Source organism: Ambystoma mexicanum, chromosome 1p (assembly GCF_040938575.1).
Source record: "Ambystoma mexicanum isolate Mex_15411 chromosome 1p, UKY_AmexF1_1, whole genome shotgun sequence".
Classification (NCBI taxonomy): domain Eukaryota; kingdom Metazoa; phylum Chordata; class Amphibia; order Caudata; family Ambystomatidae; genus Ambystoma; species Ambystoma mexicanum.
The window spans coordinates 1,491,619,376-1,491,636,222 of record NC_090921.1 but is presented as its reverse complement, the minus strand read 5'-3'; the positions used below and the strand labels follow the sequence as shown (position 1 = coordinate 1,491,636,222).

The window sequence follows — 16,847 nt, the reverse complement described above, 5'->3', positions numbered from 1 at the left end:
TGAGGTGCCAATTTACGTCAGGACACCTCTGGAAACATGGGAAGGTAGGACATGTGTTGTTGCCGGTGCGTTTCGGTGAGTTCCTGGTGGCATTTTTGCCTTTGCAGGGCCTTGTGTGTAATAAAATCTAGGGCCATTTGCGCAAGTCAGACCTCTTTGGATTCCCACGGGCAGTGCCTTAAGTGGCACTACAAAATGAGCCGGGGCTCATCAAGGGGGGGCGTGGTCTGGCGGCGGGGGTCGCCTGCTGACCATTTAGGCCACACATCCTCGATGAGCCCCAGCTCAATGGGCTACTGGCACCCCTGCAGGCAGCCTTTTGTAGAGATCAGCACCTTCTCCAGATGGGGGAAGAGGGTGCTGATCTTCGATTTTATTATTTATAGGCTTGCCTGGCAGGGGGCAGCGCCTCGCCTATTTAACCTTAATGGTGGCGCTGCACCTCGTCAACATCACCATTAAGGCTGAAAGGGTGAGGCCGGTTTCCTAAAAACTGAAACTCCCGTGAATGCACAGGAGCTTCAGGACTTAGAAAACAAGGCCTCTGCTTCCAGCGGCCTCACGTTTTCTCCATAATGGTGGCGCCGGCACACGGGCATCTCTTGCTTGAAGGGATGCCTCGCAGGTGTCGGCGCCACCATTATGGCATTTTTTTCTGAGGCCTGAAGCTCTCGCACACGGGCGAGAGATTCAGGCTTTAAAAAAAAAAAAAAAAAAAGCCTTTTTGTGTAGTGGGCGGGGCTGTAGGGCAGATCAGTGGGCCCCCGGCAGGCCCCGCCTCAAAACGAGATTTCAGAGCCACCCGGGGCCCGGCCCCAGCAGGCCCAGGCCCACTTAAAGCTCTGCCCACGGGTGTGTTCTTTTCAGTAATGCATGGGGTTCCCCTTTTTACTTGTTGGCTGTAACACCCCCAGCCCAAATCTGTGGATTGTCCACAAGACCAAATAAGTAAGTCTTCCCAGTGCAAAGTGAGTGCATGTGTCAGTGCACCCTCACATGTGAGGTACTGTTTTTGTTTGAACACCTGCGTGGAAAAGTAGGACATGTGTTGTTGCATGCGTGCTTCAGTAGTTTTCTGATGGCAAATGTCCAACATTTTGGACTTTACCGGGCTTTGTGTGCAATAAAATCTAGGGAGATTCGCACAAGTCAGACCTCTTTGGATTCCCACAGGTGTCGTCTTTTCAGAAATTAATGGAATAACTGGTTTTCCTTGGTGGCTGCGACACCCCAGGCCCAAATCTGTGGGTTGTCCACAAAGCCAAATCCAGTCTTCCCAAGCGGCTTTGATTTATCAGTGTCTTAGCCTTTTTCCTTTGTGCCAGCTACGTGCTCCCACACATGTGAGGGACTGTTTTCGTCGGGACACCTGTGGAAACGTGGCAAGGTAAGACATGTATTTTCTCTTGGTTTTGATAACATGTTCATACAGGTTCTTCTGCACTTTGTTACACAACCCTTTCATTTCACAAATGCGACCTACATTTAGTAGCTGTATGCTTGTGTAACCTTCGCAAGTCACCTATCCCTCAAAAGGTATGCCTGGGCTCTTTCAAAAAATGTATGCTTGCCATTCTTCACCACAAACATTTTCCTTATTTTCAAATGCTAAATGCGTCTGTTTAGGCGGTCAGCATAAAAATCCTGTGCATCATGGCTCCGTTTTTGGCTCGTGGTAATGCTCGTTTTGTGAAACATTATGAAAGATTTGTGAATTCCCTAACTAGAAGAGTCTGAGTAATAGTGTTTCTCAATATTTACAGAAAGCATTACCTTAAAAGTGCAAACATACCTTATTTTTCAGTCATTTTTACAATTTAGGTACATAGTTTTTGCCTGACCTGTGCAAATGACAACATTCCAAGTTCAGAAAGGGGGTCTACTTTTCGAAAAAGTATGCCTTTGTGTTCCCATTGAGCTTTCATACCCTCGCATTCCATTCTGTCCAAACATGTCCAATTATATTAAAAAAGGGGGTGAGAGGGTGGTTTGTTTAATCACCTTCCTCTCAAAAAATGGATGGTTACCTTATGAAAAAAAATGTTTTGTTTCCACTCAACCTGTTCTTGAAAGCTTGGAAAATTGCGAATTCAGAACTGCAAGCCATTTGTTCCTAGCTCTTACAAGAAAAATATAATTACAGACCCTCTTTCAAGACCCATATTTTAAGCTCTTATGATAATGAAAATAGTTTTGGCTTTTCAGGTAACGATTTCAGCACCACCTAATAGCCCTAACTAAAAGCACAGGTTTCTTTGTACATCATTGTATTGGCATTTTCTGGAAAAATGCAACAATTGATCATTTTGTTGTTACTTTCTCACACACCCCCTACAGCAAACGACTAATCCTGGGTGGCGTTATGACCACCTACTCGTGGGAAGAAAAGGATGCAGATTTGGTTGGGATATCATCTTTAAAACAAAAGTTACAAGGGATTAAATGCGACATACCGAAATGTCCAAAAAAGGGCTCAGCACTGGGAGAGAAAACCCTCAGCTGTTAAGAGGTTAAAGAGGAGAACGTTGCTGGTAAACCTTGTGAAGTAGAAGCTCCCTTTCCCGCAATGTTACAAGCCCATCTAACATCAAAAAGAGGTTGTACTCATGAAACTCAGCTTCCCAATTTCTTTTGAAGCAGAACGCTGACCGAAAAGAGGGAACGCGCATCTTTAAAGTGGTAGTTTATCATCATAACGAAATCATGTGGACCTAATTTCATTTCTACAGAGAAACTTATTTATATGTTGTTTATATGTCGCTGTGAATGTTTACGTTTGGTGCGAGGTTAGTTTTGTACATGCTAGGAGTTTTTCCCTTAGATCCTAGACTACGTATGGAATCCCCTGGTAGAGTAGATTTAGTTAGGGTTTATTTTCTATTTGTATTTAAAATAAATGTTCATAACTTGAGAAAACTAAACGTAGTTGTGAGCCACACATTACTCACCCCTCAGACATTACTCACCCCTCAGACATGTCACTAGGCACTTTGTTACATAGATCATACACATGTAGCAATAAGTTAGACACCATTGTCTTTCTTTAGAAACTTCCAAGCCTAGCTAGTATCAAGATGAGGGCAAGGCCGACAGGAAAGGCACCTCATGTGCTCATTACCTCTCTTATTGGGTAGACTGGGTCAAATTACATGTCAGCAGACTGGTCTCAAATACCTGCTTCACAATTAACTAAATTGTGTAATCCTTAGCAAATTATTTTATTTCACTATGTGTTATCTGCCAAAATATGAAGTGCCCACAAACTATTCAATTCACATGTGTACACTGCACAAAAAAGCTCACCAACGGTACATATAATGGTAATGTCAATTGTTAGTCTGCGCATCAAAAGTCGTTTGTTTCTTGGCATATTTATAGAAACCTTCTGTAACGCAACTTGCCATCATCCCATTCAGTACTGAACACCACATAGGTGGTCATTTTCTGTGGCATCACTTCTAACGATGTCAATATATAAGCAAATTAGGGTAGGCTTCATTTATTTCTCCGCATCGCCACGCAAATCATAAACCTGGGAACATTCAATGGAAAGCAAAGTTCACGTTTGGCATGAAACTGATGTCAGCATGCACTTTTTCTATCGCGTTCCTACCATATGGCATGCATATTATTTAAAAAAGATTACCCTATTCATTGCACGCTTGGTCCGGACTATAGCATCTGGCAATAGTGAGGTTTTTCACTTTAAAACGCTATCGCAGCGTCCACCTGGTGCTGCCCCCCTGACTTTCAATTACAAGGCAACATTAGGCTTGCATTTAAACATGGCTGACCTTGCTCAGTAGGCACTGGAGTGCCTGGCCCTCTTGCTGAAGGAACACCCTGATTGGGCCCTCTCCTTACTAAAGGCCCAATCAGCCTAGCCGGAAGGCGAATGCTGACCCGCCTCCCAAGGCTCCTGTCTGTTCCCGTCAGGTCCGGCTGGGCGTTGTGGGCCCCATTACCCTTGCCAACCACTCAATATGCACCTGGATGCCGGGGTCCATATCGAGGCGTTCTTGGGCTATGCGATTGCCCCCTCAGCTATCACGCAAGTGTGGACTATTTCTATGCTGCCTGCATCATTCTCTGGACTTTGTGCCTCTCCTGTCAATCTCTATAAACTATCTTCAGAAGGCACTTTTTTTTCTCTTTTGTTTCAAAGCACCAAACCATAACACCCACTTCCTTCCTGGACTTTCACCTCCAGTGCCTACACCCCTGTGTTTGCACATCCCAATTGTTTTGCTGCTGCTTAAAATCGAATTTAGCTGTATGCACATCCTGAGTGTCTTGCTACTGTTTAGTTTTTGCTGTGCCAACATCCTGCTTTTCATGGGAATATATTGACAGGTTTACCCCTCTATCTGATCTGCTATCTTTCCCCTTACCCTCGTCATCCCCCACTGTCTCTTCCCTATCCTGTGTCTCCCTGTGTGCTTGCCCCCTTCTTGCCTACCTCCTCTCACGTACCTCAATTGCTCTGCCTGGTTAAGTATATCACGCCCTGTGTCCCTCACTATAGCATTTTATATCCCCCCCATCTACTCTAACTGTTTCTCCATCTCCTATCCTTCACCTCTCACTAAGTCTGGAAGGAAGAAACTCAAGACGGACATACTTGCCTCTGGTATTGTACCTTTTTACTGAATATAATGGTTTGCATGAACCAAAAGTTCTAGAAATGCTACCACCAAAGGTTCGAACACCAAATGTTTGATCCTTTGGTGGTAACATTGTAAAAGAAAAAAGAAAAAATACAAAAAAAATAAAAGTGGCTGCGGGGGTGTCCCCCGCAACACCCCGCTCACTATACTTTTGTAGTATAGTGAGCGAGGGCAACCCCTGCAGCCTTCCGTAAAAAAAAATATAAAAAAAGAAAAGGACCCTGCGGCGCCGGTTCCCAAACACGGAAGTGAAAGGGAACTGCGCCACAGGGACCCAGCATGAAGAAGATGATAAATGGGGTTTGATTATGTTGGGGGTGTGTTGTGGGTATGTACGTGTGTTCGCATGAGAAAGGTGCAAACTTTTGGTAGTTCGCACCTTTCTCATGCAAACTTTCAGGCCACGGGACATTCAGCCACGGTGAGATCACGTAGATCCCTTGCCTCCAACCAAGGCCTTCCCATCTCGGACACCTACGTCAGTGCTTCCGCCACAGAGACTCACTGACAGCCTCTTTGTCGTTCGTTCTCCCGACCTATGGACTCCCCATATGGCCGCTTTGCTCTCTCCTTACTCTTCCTCACACATAAATGGTGGCACCCGCTGGGAGGCCCTTCTTGCCTGCTCTTTCACATCCAGGGCCATCATAAATGTCTATTGAAACGGTACCATTCTAGTACAAGGGCCTCAACCCAACTTCTTACTTTTTGATAGGTTCCTACCTCGACTTATAAACTTTCCTCTTTCCACTTCACGGGCTCCCTTGCCACATGCCTCTACGGCTGCCCAGGCTCCCTTGCCAACTATGCCCACCCTGGCTACCTTGCCTCCTACCAACCTCACAACTCCCACATTGTTGCTCACAACTGCACAGGCTCCCTTGTCTACTCACACTAGACTGACAACCTCGTCAGCCCCCTCCACCCTGCTGCCCTGGCCACCCACTGCATCTGGAGCTCCCTTGCCTCCTCTGCCCCCTCCTTCCTCCATCTCTCAGGCACTCTTGCCGCTTGCATGGGGACCTCTGGCCCCTGCATTCCCCCACGTAAGTCCCTCAAAAATGGCAACCTGCTACATGTAACCAGACTTACCTCTTGCTCTGTCAAGCACTTCTCGGACCTCTGCCACCTCCTGGAACTCCTGGACCTTGATGTTCTTGTCATTCCTGAGATTCTATTCACTACTTCTATGTTTGTAGTGGCCTACAGCGCACTACTTTTCCCTACCAGAAGGCTAGCTGTCCCTCTGTGGTTTTGTTTTCCCTAGTTGGCGCTGAAGTGCTGCCTATCTAAGGAAGGGGCTAGAGAAGAGCATGTCCCTTGCCTAGCGCACTACCTTCCTATATCTAAAACAGCCATACTTCCAGAATCTTTATTATTTTATTACTTCCTTCTAGTGTGAAAATATATAAAAAATAAAACTTATAAGGCAGACCAAATGGGCTGTTTAAAAAACAGGTTGTTTCTTTTTGCCCAAGTTCTCAATTGATCTGAGAGTCTTGGGGGTTCAGGACATCACCCTGAACGTCTAATCTAGCCAACCGGTGTCAGCGCGAATTGCCCAAGTCAAACCGCTTTCTTCAGGACTGTATGCCAACCCTAAGGTTGGAATCACCTTTTCTTTAAAAAGTGTCGTCATTATTCTTATGGCCAGGGACTAAATAATTTAATCTTGTGTTTCAGCCCTGCATGGGGTAACACAAAAAACACATGTGGTACAGTCACTGTATCCAATATTCTTTTATAGAGTACCCAATTGGAGAAAGTGTTCCTCCTCTTACCCTTAATTGTGGTCTTGCAGATTTTGTTCATCGTTGACCTACTTGTTGCGATCCATCTGCAAATTAAAGGGAGAAGAAAAACCCATTGGGGAAATGTTCGCCATTCTTTTGCACATTTCATGATGTTCGCATATCCATACGTCAATGTCACATTCATGTTCATTGCATCCATATCAAATATTTTCCTAGGCTACTCTTACCGATGAGTTTTTCTTGTAGCCAGGGGTTTTTCATACTTCTCCTTCCTTGAATAATAAGGACCTGTGAGTTACAAGTACCAAAAATCAATCTTTGCGTTTCTATCATGTTACTTAAGTAGCATCCTCTGAGGGATCGCTTTTCAGTGTCATATATATCCGTTCCTATTTAAGGTTTAGGAACTGCAAAAACACTGGTTCCCTTTATACCTACCCTTTCATAGTTGGCCGCTTAGCGTAGTTTATTTATAGCAGATAAATCCCTGCAGCATACTTTTCCTCCCGATCATGGAGTATTTCTTTCTCTTTCATTTGGAGATCGGCCGCGTCACGGTTTATATCCACGTTGATGTGGCTGCATCGCGTAGTGTAAAAAAGGGGCATCCCCAAGATATCGCTGGATGTAGTCTGTCCTCTTTCTACTTCTGTTATCCTTTCCTGGCGAACTTGTTCCTCATTCCTTCCTGGAATCCCCCTGGAATATTGACCTGCTTCCTGGACTGAACGTCTCGACACAGGGCAAGAGCCCTGGGTGCTGCCTGCTACCTACCTGCAGTATGGCGTAGTAGGAGACTCGCCCATTCCTTCATAAGATCCGCACTTCCAGGAAAAAAGGAGAAACCTGTGACCACAAAGAAAAAGACATCCAAAACCAAACAGGTGAGCCAAGAGTCATGCAGGAGCTATCAACCGAGGTCCAGAACCTCAAGGCAGAGAACGCAGCCCTAAAACAACTTGTATTGTCCAGGAACTCCGCTTATCAGGAGAGTGCGTCAGTAGGAGGCATTGTAGATGAACATGATACTTCACGTTTAAGCCCTATTATTTCTCTATCCCCAGGGCTAAGGTTGGCTTCGTGATATCACATCTTTTTGGGAATGCCCTAGCATGGGCTACACCTCTGGTGTCTTCAGGGGACCCGTTGCTGGACAACTATGACGGCTTCATTGCTGCATTGAAGACCATGTTTGACCGTTCAGAACAGGTTTACTCCGTCCAAGAGAAACTGCTGGGATTCCAACAAGGAACCCAAGATATGTTGTCATATGTGACTCGCTTCAAGCAATTAGCCAAGGATGCTGATTGGACCCCCGAAACACGCTTTACTCTGTTTCGACGTGGCTTAAATGAGGAGCTGAAGGATGAATTGGCCAGAGTGGCCCGTCATGGATCCTTCCAAGCCCTTTTGGATTTATCCTTACAGATTGACTTTCGAATCCCAGAAAGAAAAGCAGAGAAAAGGAAGACAGAGTCCTCAACAGAAATCTTCACCAGTATACTCCAGTCCCAGGGATCCACCTACATCTTCCACTGAACCTGAGCCCATGCAATTGGGTTCCTTACAGGGACCTCTGACTTCTCAGGAAAGGACTTGCAGAATCGACAGTGGTCTATGTATGTATTGCGCATCTGACAAACACTTGGTAAGAAACTGCCCGATAGCCCCTCCAAGACATTCGGGAAACGCCAGCTGCCGATCCTGAACAGAGGCCAGCTTCGGCAGACAGATTCCTGCTCCGACTCTTCCACCTCCTTGGGTTCGTCCTTGAGAAGCACCTTGGGGATCCTCCAGGTAACCGTGTCTACAGTCGATAAAGGATCCTATTCCGTCCTGGCCTTGGTGGATTGTGGGGCCATAGGCATCTTCCTAGATGACGAATGGGCACAAAGGCTTCAAATACTAAGAAAGCCTAAGGATATTATCCAGGCCGTTGAAGGGAATCGATGGAAAACCCTTGTCATCAGGACCAATAACCCAACAAACCACAGAACTCTTGCTCGCCGTTCACAATCACCAGGAGCTCTTACGATTTGACATCATAAAGGCAGCTCATTATCCAGTGGTTCTGGGCATGCCATGGCTGCAAAGAATAACCCTTACATCAAATGGGCCGCAGGATCGTTATTCCTGGGATCTGAATTCTGTCTTTCACATTGTCTTTCCCAGAAGGTACAACTCACCATGCCCACGAACAGTGGAATACCGGAACATCGACCAATTACCGTTTCGAACATCAGTACCTGAAGCCTACTATCAATTCTCTGATGTTTTCTCTACGGCCATTGTGCAGTCTTTACCTCCTCACAGACCTGAGGATTGTGCCATTGACACCAAATAGGATGCGGTTATCCCCTTCAATAGGATGTTCATCCTTTCAGAACACGAGAAGAAAGCCCTGCGAGAATACTTGGACACAAACCTATTCAACAGAACCATTCGTCTTTCCAAGTGCCCTGCTGTAGCCTCCCTGTTCTTCGTACCCAAGAAACACACCAAGGAACTCTGACCATGTTTGGATTACAGGGGTCTGAACCAGTGTACCCAAAAGGATCGATATCCCTTGCCACTCATATCAGACATATTGGAAGCCCTACACTGTGCAGTGATATCCACCAAGCTGGATTTACGGGGTGCTTATCAACTGATCAGTTTAACCGAGGGCGATGAATGGAAGAGCGCCTTCCGAACTCCTTTTGGGCATTTTGAATACCTGGTCATGCCATTTGGTCTCGCCAATGCCCCTGCTGTATTCCAACGTTTCATAGACCGAGTCTTCTCCGATATGTTGTTTCTTTTTGTGATTGTCTATTGGTCTACTCCAACAATCCAGCCTTGCATCAATAACATGTCACATTGGTTTTGCAACGATTACGGGACCATCATCTGTTAGCAAAACCCGAGAAATGCATCCTTCATGTGTCCACAGTACGATACCTAGGATTCATTTTGAGTCCACACGGGGTGGCAATGGATCGAGCCAAATTTGACGCTAGGCCTTGCAAACGTCTATAGAAAGTTAATTCCAACATTTTCGTCCAAGTTTAACCCATTGTATGTTTACTGAAGAAAGACACGCCCTTTTGATGGTCATCAGCACAAGAAACCGCCTTCCAGACAGACAAATTTACTCAGGGACACATCCTGGCTCAACCAGACATAACCAAGCCCTTCTTGCTGGACATTGACGCCTCAGAGTACGCCATAAGGGCAGTTTTGAAACAAGAATCGGGAGATAACCAAGAACACCCCATTGCATATTTGTCCCGGACATTGCACCCTAGTGAAACACATTAATCGACAAGAACTGCTTGCCATCCGACAGGCCTTTATGGAATGGTGCCATTTTCTCTTGGGCGCTAGACACCTAGTGCAGGTACAGACCGACCATTGGAACCTACAGGTCCTACAATCGATGGAATGCACAAACAGGCGTCAAGCACGTTGGGCCTACTTTTTTCTCAATATCAGTTCTGCATTCAGCATGTACCCGGAACGTCCAACGTTATTGCAGATTCCCTGTCTAGACGACCAGATTACGTACCAGAAGAAGCACAAACCTTCCCCAGAATGTTCCCGAATACAGCGTTTATAGCCAGGCCAACACACTTTTGGACAATATAAGAGCTGAGACCCCAACTTCGGACCTTTGGAAGGATTACAATGAAACCAATCGATGGGCCCTGTCCGCCAAGAATGGATACCTCTTCAAGGATCTGGTTATGGCCACACCGACCATAAGAACTAAAATAATAAACCTGTGCCACAATACATACCATACCATTCCGGGCATCGTGAAATTAAGGCAACCTTTTTTACCATTCGGAGGAAATTGGAATAACGGACAATAACAATAGAATATCGGATCGAGGCCTCAAAGGTTCCTGATGCGGATCAGGCCCTTTTCCCGGGCTCAAGGTATTTCGGACGAGACCTTTCCTTTCCGGGTTCCTTTAAAAGCTTAGAAGAAGCATGGCTTTTTTGTTTTTCAAAAATCTTTAGCATTTCAACCATGAAGGCTTCCCACTTAGCCGGAGTGGACTTTTTAGTAGGGCATGCAAACCTTTCGGGGTATACGTCCTGCAAAGAAGTCGACGAAGGTGACCTGCGGTGCCTTCTCTTCGAAGACAAAGCAGTGGTGGGAGCCACTCCTCAACCTGGATCGCTTGGCCTTCTTCCTCCGAAGAGAGTCGCCTCTCGACTTGTCAGTCAAAGGTTTAGCAGATCAGGTAGGTGACTTTTTAGGGATGTATCCTACCTTCAGTTTCCCCTTCCGTTCCCTCAAGGCTTTTCCCGTCATGGTCTGCCATTTGGAACATGCGGAGGTGTCGTGGCCCTCCCTGTGGCACCACAGATATGGTGGTGCGTGCGGGTCAGTGAGTGACATTTTTGACCCGCAATCCCGGCACTTCTTGAAACCGTACTTCGGCATCGACAGTGTTGAAGATGAAGACATATCGAGAGGTGATTGTAACAAAGACGTCACATGATGAGGTGTGCCGAATTTCGCTCTAGAAGATATCGCTGTCGTGAAAAAAACGGAAATGAAGCCAACGTGCGCTGCTCATGCTATATATGTCTTTGATGACATCACGCTCGACAGAGGCCTTCAAGGGACATTTACTCGATGCCATCGACACACAGCACCCTCAGCCGAATTTATTTTTCAAAGCAGCTGAAGCTGGACAAGTGTCAAAGATGAGGAATACGTGGGAGGACACAATACATTCAAATTTTTTTTTTCTGCCATTAGCTCACCTACCCCAACAAGAATGACCGCTATTATGTGCATTGTCATGTCCAGACTGGATTATGCAAACTCCATCTACTTGGGTGCACCGGCCTACCAACTTAACTCCAAAGTGTCCAAAACTCAACCGCCAGATTCCGTCTTGCACTGGGACGAAGGGATCACATCTCGCCTGCTCTCCGCACCATTCACTGGCTCCCTATTGGACGAAGTGCCACTTTCAAAATCCTATGCATCACCCACAGAGTAGTGCACAAAGCCGGCCTGGCATACCTTCGAGAGGATTACGCCCTACCTCCCAATACGCACCCTACGGCCCTTCTGCTTGTGATTCCAGCCTCCAACTCAGCCAAGTTTGGAGGGTCTGCCTACTCCACCAACACTCTGGAACTAACTGCCTCCCCACATTCGACACAACAAGGACTACAGGGCGTTCCATAAAGCATTGAAAACCTGGCTTTTCCCCAATCCGTGAAAGGGACTGGCTAGGGCCACCAATCGCTACACCAATGGCCACATTTTGGCTATAAACAGCTAGAACAGCATTATCTCGAAAAGTAGGAACAGTCAGGCCAATGAATCTGTATAAGGCATCACCACAGAAAAGTAGGACCAGTCGGGGCAGGGAAGCCGGCTCAAGAGGCCAGCAGGCTCTGGGCTAGGCAGCTGCGGGGTCTCCACACGCCGACTGGGCTACAATGGCCTAACAGCCCCCCTTGTGCCAACAAGTTGCCCATGCCCCCCCCCCCCAGCGCTCCAAATCCCATTGCCCACAACTCCAAACCCAAGACTACACTTCACTATAATGTTATACTATCGCCAGGCAAGCTCTATGCCTCCTGACCAGACCAGTGGAGCCCCCAGACATTTGTCGTAGGGGTGGCCTGATGAGGTCACTGGAAGTCTTGTGGTGGCACAACAAAACAAACACATAACTGAATTTCAGGAAATCTATTATGCCGATGTAGTATATAGTCCAGTTGAAAAAATATAAGTTACTCACCGTAGTGACCAACGTACTCAGGGCATGCCTTCCAAGGGACAGGAGACTGAACCCTTTTCACCAGACAAAACCTTCTTCCCCATTAAATTTAGAGGCGCGTGGGGGTGCGGCCCTGGGAGCATGTGCGGCCCTGGGAGCATGTGCTGCCCTGACTCCGCCCTCCGTCGTCACACCTCAGTCACCATAGACGCGTCGACAATAGATTAACATTGCCTAATGACACCAGTATTATTAAGGGGGAGGATGGTGGGACGTATCGAGAAAAGGGGACTAAAAGACGTTAGTCACAACGGTGAGTAACTTATAATTACTCTTAAGTCCCGTCCCCTTTCCTCCATACTGCATGGGCGATTACAACTGAATGTAGCCCATGGGTGGAGAGGAGAACCTCCTTAAGCAAATAGGTTCTTGAGCACCGCCTGTCCGAAAGCCGCATCAGATCTAGAGCCGGCATCCAAACAGTAATGTTTGCAGAAAGCTGAGGGAGTGGCCCATGTGGCCGCCCTGCTTATGACTTGCCAAGGGACATGGCGCTGGAATACGATAGCCGTTGGCTTGGCCCCGACTGCGTGGGTGTGCATGTTTGTCGGAAGAGGCTTGTTCCGACCCTCGGATGCTTCTTTGAAGGCCGAGACCATCCAGTGGGATATGGAGACCTTGGAGGCCCGATAGCCTGGTCTTGCACCTCCAAAAGTGACAAATAGGGCATCTGACCTGCGGAAGCCCTTAGTCCTGTCCAGGTACAATTTCAGGGCACGCCTTACATCTAGGCAATGCAGAACTCTCTGTGCCTCATCCTTAGGATCGGCAGAAAACATAGGAAGGACTATTTAGATGGAAAGCAGACGGCACCTTAGGCAGAAATGCTGGGTGTGTCTGCAGGACTACTTTGTCCCTTTGAAAGGTAGTATATGGTTCTGAGGTGACCAGCGCCTGGATTTCATTGACTCTGCGAGCCGAGGTGAGGCCGACTAGTAAGGCTGTTTTAACAGTGACCAGCCTGATGTCAGCGAATGCCATTGGCTCGAATGGTTTGTGCGCCAGGGCGCCCAAGACGATGTTCAGGTCCCACACAGGGTGTGGCTTCTTGATGGGCAGGTAGAGTCTTGCGAGCCCCGTCAAATCTTTCTGGACATTTAGATTAGAGGAGGAGAAGACCCCCTCCTCCGAGTTCCTGTACGCTCCAATGGCTTCAAGGTAAGTGCGGCAGGTGTCTACCTGCACGCATGAGTGGGCGAGGTGTGCCGAGACGGAGAGCACGTCGTCCAGAGTACATGCCAGGGGGTCGATTTCCTTGGAGGCTGCCCAGTGGCAGAACCTGGTCCATTTACTTTTATACTGGGCACTGGTAGCCTTGCTCTTTGCATGATCTCCAGATTAGCCTGGGAGAGGCTGAGGTGCCTTACCACGCTGTGAGGGCTAGCTTCTGTGGCACGGGGTGGGACCCCCTGGTGCGGCAGAAGATGTGCTGGGCCCGTCGGAAGGTGAATCAGTGGCATCTCCAAGAGGCAGAGCAGCTCTGAGAACCATGGCCTGGCTGGCCACGATGGAGCTATTAGAATGATGTTGAGCTGGCGAGACTCCTTGATCTTGCAAATCACTCTGGGAATCAGTGGAATGGGCAGGAAGGCGTAAGCTGTCATGCCGTTCCACTGAATCCGAAATACGTTGCTCAGGAAGCCGGGGCTCTGCCCCTGCCAAGAGGCGAACTGAAGGCACTTCTTGTTGTGCCAGATGGCAAAGAGATTCACCTGGAGAAGACCCCTTCTCCTGAGTAACAAGGTTGTTTAGCTGCCACTAGTATTTGTCCGCTCCCAACCTGCTGAGCCTGTACGCCTTCAGGTTGGATTCCCCCAGAAGGTGGACTGCCCTGAAGTAGATGTCGTTTTCCAGGGCCCACACCTAAATGCCGATTGCCAGACTGCACAGTGGAGGGGATCTGGTGCCTCCCTGCTTGTTGACACAGTACATGCTGGTCGAGTGGTCTGTCTGGATAAGGACAACTTTGCCCTTGATAAGTGGGAGGAATGGTCTGAGCGCTAGCCAGATGGCGTTCAGCTCCAACCAATTGATGTGGTACTCCTGCTCGCGTCAGGTCCAGGTGGCGTGGACCAAGAGATCGTCCAGGGTGGCTCCTCATCCCTCGAGAGAGGAGTCCATGGTGATGGTGACTTGCGGTGAGGGAGGCCGGAAGGGCTTGCCCGTCTGTAGGTTGCAGTCCATGGACCTCCATGTGAGGTCCTGATGGAGAGATGGAGGAACGTTGATCCCCTCGGATTGAGAAACCTTCTCCTGGTTTAAATATGTCGCTAAGTGCAGCTGTATCCTCCTCATCCTGAGTCTCGTGTGGGGGGACAGCTATTAGGACCGCTGCCAAGAGACCCAGGAAGTGCTGGTACCACCAGGCCGAGGTCACCTCTCTGCTAAGGAAGTGAGTAATGGCCCTCTTGATGGCTGTGATCTTCTCCTCTGACGAAAACACCTTCTCTGAGCATTTGTCCCAGATGAAGCCCAAGCATGTCAGAGTTTGCGTTGATTGCAGCTGCGACTTCTTGAGATTGAGTGAAAAGCACAGATTGTGCAGTGTGTTCATAAGAGCCTGGGAAGTGTGGTGAACGGTTTCCGGCGATGTAGCCCTGACGAGCCAGTCGTCGAGGTATGGGTAGTAGTGGAGGCCCTGAGGAGGGCAGCCAGAGTGTTCATGAGTCTCTTAAAGACCCTGGGGGCCGAGTTGAGGCCAAAAGGAAGGACCTTGTATTGGAAATGGTAGCCCATGATCCTGAGTCATAGGAAAGTACGATGGGGCTTCCATATCAGGACATGTAGATACACGTCATTCAGATCCAGGGAGCACATCCAGTCTCCCTTGCACAATGTCTCTGCTATAAAAGCTGGCGTAACCATCTTGAATTTTTGTAGAGGTAAGGAGAGCTTGAGGGTGTAAAGTTCCAGCACAACTCTCAGGCCCGCCTGGTTCTTTTTCTCAATGGTGAAAATCCTGGAGTAGAAGCCCAAGCCTTGCTGGGTTGCTGTCCCAACTTGAGGGAGTGGGGGGGGGGGTGGGGGGGAGAAGGGAAGAGAGGATGGGATGTGTAGGCGGTACCCTGTGGATACTACAGAGAGGATCCAGGGGTCTGAGAAATTCTGGCGCCAGAAATGTGCATGGAGAGAAGGCCTGCCCCCGCAGAAGACATGTAGACCCGGAGGGGCGTGTCATGCCTTCTTTCCCTCAGAGGCTGTTGTGGAGGAGGGGTGAGGGGGATTGGAAAAAGCCCTTACTACCCCCTCTCCACTTTTTGTTGCTTGCGCCAATGTGGAGTTGGCGAGGAGTCCGGCTACCTGGACCTCCGTTCTTGGAAGTTGTAGAACCCTCTGTATGTACGCCCCTTGTCGGAGCGCTACTGTGACTAGGTGTACGATTTGAGCATGGTCTTTGTCAGGATGGATAAACAAGTTACTTACCAACTGTAACAATCTTTCGATTGGATGTTCCTCCCACATATTCTTCATCTTAGATATTATCTTCAGCTTTGCTGGTTTGGAAAAGTTTTGCCACCAGGGGGCCCTGTGCTCGAGGTCGCAGTGATGATGTCCCTCGAGGGCTGCTGTCGAACGTCGACGTCATCCGCAGTATAAAGGGTTCGAGCCGCGCCCGTTAGCTTCAATTCTGTTTTTCGATATATCCAGCCGAGTAGTTGACCAGGCATACTTTAGACCTCAAGCTCTCAAGGAAATCAGAGTGCAATTGATGTAAACTGTATGGCAGGATAGGCTGGGAGGGTTGATGAGCGATATATGGGAGGAACATCCAATCGAAAGAATATTTCAGTTGGTAAGTAACTTGTTCTTCGAAATGGATTGTGTCCTCCCACGTATTCCTCATCTTAGACTGCCAAACAAGTATGTAAAAATTGAGGTAGGGGTACTCGTCAATTTTAATCATGGATTGTATGAAGGATGGCTTTGGCAAAAAGGCCTCCTTCTGATGATGTTGAATCTAGTGAATAGTGCTTCACAAAGGTGTGCATAGAGGATCAGGTGGCCGCTACACAAATGGCTTGCACCGGGACACCCCTCTGAAGGGCCGTTAAGTTGCCATGCCCCTAGTTGAATGAGCCCTTAGCCCATCTGGAGGATCTTTTCCCGCTAATCTATAGCATTCAGTAATTGCTAGAATTATCCACCTGGACAATGTCTGTTTTGTTACTGCTAGTCCTAATTTGTGTCCAGTATATCTGACAAAAAGTTGATCACTTTGCCTAAATTTAGCCAATCTGGTTATATAGAAACTGAAAGCCCTTTTAGGGTCCAGTCTGTGAAGTTTTTCTTCCTCCTTACTTGCATGAGAGGGAGGATAGAAGGAAGGTAAAGTGATTTTTTGTGACTGATGAAAGTCACTATTTTTGGCAAAAAAGAGGGTTTGACTTTAAGAGTAACCTTGTCCTTATGAAAAATGGTGTGAGGAGTGAGGAGGCTTTCAAGAGAGCGCCTGCAACTCACTCACCATGTGGGCTGATGTAAGTGCCACAAGAAGTATTGCCTTTGAAGTAAGGAGCCTTAGCGGACAAGAGTGTAAGGGCTCAAATGGAATACATGTGAGGAATTTTAAAACTAAATCTAAATCCCAGACGGGACCCTGCAAAGGGCTTCGAGGGTACACATGTGTGAGC

At 47.8% G+C, this 16,847-nt stretch overlaps 1 protein-coding gene across 7 annotated transcripts in view; it reads right to left on the bottom strand.

Moving 5' to 3' along the window:
* The window catches only part of LOC138456334 (dnaJ homolog subfamily A member 1-like), a 972,900-nt gene that overhangs the window by 733,622 nt on the left and 222,431 nt on the right, over positions 1 to 16,847 (bottom strand). The window contains exon 1 of one of the 7 annotated variants that reach the window (XM_069607173.1): positions 6,449 to 6,476. The exons of the other annotated variants lie outside the window; for them this stretch is intronic. The gene's annotated coding sequence lies outside the window, so the exon portion shown is untranslated. Of the gene's footprint in view, positions 1 to 6,448; positions 6,477 to 16,847 lie in introns of those variants that run through there. 7 annotated transcript variants of the gene reach the window in all.